This window comes from Cupressus sempervirens, chromosome 2, assembly GCF_028749045.1.
Source record: "Cupressus sempervirens isolate cs-2001-9-10 chromosome 2, ASM2874904v1, whole genome shotgun sequence".
Lineage (NCBI taxonomy): Eukaryota > Viridiplantae > Streptophyta > Pinopsida > Cupressales > Cupressaceae > Cupressus > Cupressus sempervirens.
This window is the reverse complement of record NC_143119.1, coordinates 141,797,440-141,801,224: the sequence shown is the minus strand read 5'-3', so window position 1 is coordinate 141,801,224 and position 3,785 is coordinate 141,797,440.

Below are 3,785 nucleotides of genomic sequence, written 5' to 3'. Positions count from 1 at the left end.
TGGAATATTATAGAATTACAAGTCTTTGGAGACTCTCAAATTATCATCAAACAAGTCCTTTATGAATATCAAACCAAGGATGATAAGCTTCTAGTATAAAAAGAACTAGTTGATCAACTAGCACAACACTTCACCAAGATCTAGTTCACTCGAGTACCCAAGCTTCAGAATAAGGCAATAGATGCAATGGACACTATTAGCTCACTCTTAGAAATTCATCAAGAAACTTTACAACATGAATTAGGTCGAGCAGCTATATCAGCATGCATATGAGAATGATGACTCAACATGTATATGTGTCTTGGTTGGTCGTCAATCCCCTTGGTACCATGAAATTCATGCTTATCTAAAAGATGGTATCATATGCCCCCACCTTACATGAACCCAATGCCAAAACCTCATTCAAAGAGAAACCCACTATGTTATCATAGCCAACACCCTATATCGTCAAGGTTATCATAATACTCTCTCTAGGTGGTTAGACTAAAATAAGGTTGCAATGGCATTGAAAGAAGTACATTTTGGACTCTATGTGGTGCCCATATAGGTGGCATTGTCCTAGCACAAAAAATCCTTAAAGTATGATATTATTGGCCTAACATTGAGGAAGACTCTTGTAATTTTTTGAAAAGATGTCTCCCATGTTAGCAACATGAAAACCTCATCCACTCTCCAGTGTAGGATCTTTAGCCTATTGCACCACCTTGGCCATTTGCATGTTGGGGTTTTGATCTTGTTGGCACTATTACACCTTTATCATCCAAAGGTCACAAATGGATCATTATGACCATGGGCTACTTTACTAAGTGGGTTGAAGTAGTACCCCTTGTTATAGCCGTGGGAGTTTAAGTCACTAAGTTCATCCTTTACCATATCATTTGCCACTTTGGCATCCCATCTCCCATTTTCAAAGACCATGGAGGATATTTTGAAAATCTAAATATGGAATAATTTTGTACCTCCCTCCACATCCATCATCACTTCTCTAGCCCCTATTTTCGACAAGGTAACAATCAAGTAGAGGCAACTAACAAAACTCTCCTCCAAATCCTAGACAAAGTTTTTAATGATTATGACCACGATTGGCACTTTCAAATTAATCTTGCCCTTTGGGCTTATCATACTTCATATCACACATCCACAAGAACAACCCCATACTCCCTAGTCTATGGAGACAAAGTAGTATTACCCATTAAGGTTGAACTCTCATCCTTGCACATCTCTTTGCAAGGTCAAATCTTAGATGATGACTACAAAGTCGCTCGACTCACTTAGCTAGATCTTCTAGATGAAAAGAGGCAATAGGCCTATGGTCACCTTACTATCTACCCAAATCACCTCAAGCATAATTTTAACAAGAAATTCCATCTTAGATAGTTCCAAGTTGGTGGCATGGTCCTTAAAGAGAACATGAATGTCCAAGCAAATAGAGAAAAGAAAGGCAAGTTTGAGCCTACATGGCTTGGTCCTTATGTTGTTATTGCATCTTTTGGCTCGAGTGTCTATCAGTTATCCACACTTGAAGGTGAATTCTTGAATGACCACACCAACATCATTCACCTCAACAAGTTCTATGCTTGAACATCCTTAGTATAACCTATCAGAATATTATAATAAATTTTAAAAAATAAATAAATAAAAACCCAAAAAAAAATAAAAAGAAAAATAAGTGTCCAATGGTGAAAACTTGGCAATTCAAGCACCTTGTGTACTACATGGACTAGTCCATTATCTATCTTCCACCCACCCATCCCCCATCATCCATCTCACATCGACCATCTCCGCATGTTCCTTTAATGTTCTTGTACCATAACTTGTACCATATCTTGTACCATGGCTTGTAATTATCTTGTACATATCTTATACATATATTGTACCCTATCTTTGTATCATATCCATCTTGCACATTTCACCTCCCTATACATAGATCATGTATCATATCATTCGCTATCACCTTATCCTAAGTTTTTCCCATCCCCACTTCACTTTCACTTTAACTTACATTTTTCACAAACCATCACACTTTCCCATAATATCCAACACCTAGCTATGAATGCATCACCCATCCTGTACACAAAGAAACTCCAAACACACCATCACATAAACTATCCTATCATACCGAGCTTTTGTATACATCAAGTTTCTTGTAAATATCTTGATCCATTGCTTGTACATCCCCTTACATCCATCTTTAGCATAGCTTCCATTGTACATATCTCTACCTTTCATCTCAATTCATCCCTGGTCACATATCTTCCCATCTCTTGGTCAGCTACTACAATGCATTCTTAGCAAAATCCCTTGTCATGAAACTATTGTCCTTAAACTAGTTCTTCTTGCAATAAGATCTCCCATCATCATCATCAGTAGGTGGTCATTGATAGGTCCTTGAAGGATATAGCTTTCCTCATGTCCAACCTTGGTCCGTCAGTATCCTAGTCCTCCCCATCTCTTTGGCAAAAGGTTCTCTTTTTTGTTGATTTAAACTTTCCTTCAACTTGGATTTTTTCTTTTGGTTCTTGAGATATCTTTTCCACACAATTTGGTTGTCTCCTCCCCAAGGTTGCCATGATCATTCATATCATGGTGTACTAGAAATGGAACAATTTTAGAGAAAGTTCTTGATGAAATCTTTCATCTTTTCTTTTTCTGCTTGTGGCTTACTCAATATTGTTCCACTCTGCTTCCTCTGGGTTTCATATGTGATGTTGGGGAAATCCTTGCATGTTTGTTTCAAGTCAGTCCTCTGGAAGGTTTTTGCAAAGGCCTTAATGTTCATAGTAACCTTGGTATCTTCAACATTCCTATATCAAACTAAGTGCTCAACTACATGGTGGTACTTCATTCTGGAGTACCCACCAGCTCAAGGTTTAATGGATTCCATTTTTCATTTCCCATCCAAATCCCACAACTTTTGCATCCCAATCCTATACGAAACCACCAATCATGACTTTTTACATCCAATTTCCAATCCTCCTCAATCATCACTCATAGTTTTAGGATCCAAAATCATAGTCTTAGGGACCAATCAAATCACCCAACAATCTTCCACCAATCATAGTTTTAGGGATCCATCAACCATCCTCTCTCAATAGTTTCTCCTCCACCATCATCTTAGGATCTCCTTTGCATTAGTTCACTCATCTCCATCTTCCATATTCCACTACCAAGGGTTCAATTTTACCATGCCAATTATCCCTTCATCCACCAACTTGAAAGCTTAATCATTTCTTCTCCTTTTTCCCTTGTGTCCCTTTTATCATCCTCCCATAGTGCAAGTCTGAGCTAATTAACCTCTTCTCTTAACCAACCTACATCATCTCGCTCATCACAGATTCTTGTACTTATCAAGAAATTGTTGACCCTTATCTTCTCTCCCTACCACCTTCTTGAGGGAGCATCACATAGTCTAGTCTCTCTTCTTTCTATTTGAGATTGGGGCAACCCTATTGCTAAAACTCTTCCTCATGTCATCTATCTTAAAACTTGTTTGAAAAAGTGTTGTTCCAACACTATCTCAAAGAGGGACAAAATGTAGACACCTAAATCTGATTACACTAATTTATTAATCCTATTTAGTCTTCTTCTAAGGCATCATTAATTGAACATTCACTATTTATTTAATTCTTTGTCATCCCATAGCTAATTAAATCATTTAATCTGGTATAGCCCAATTGATAAAAACCAATGATCAACCAATAATCAAATTATCAATTAATCTTTTTCTCCTATCTAATTCCCAAATCCCATTTATTAAATAAATCAATTTAATAAATAAAATCCCC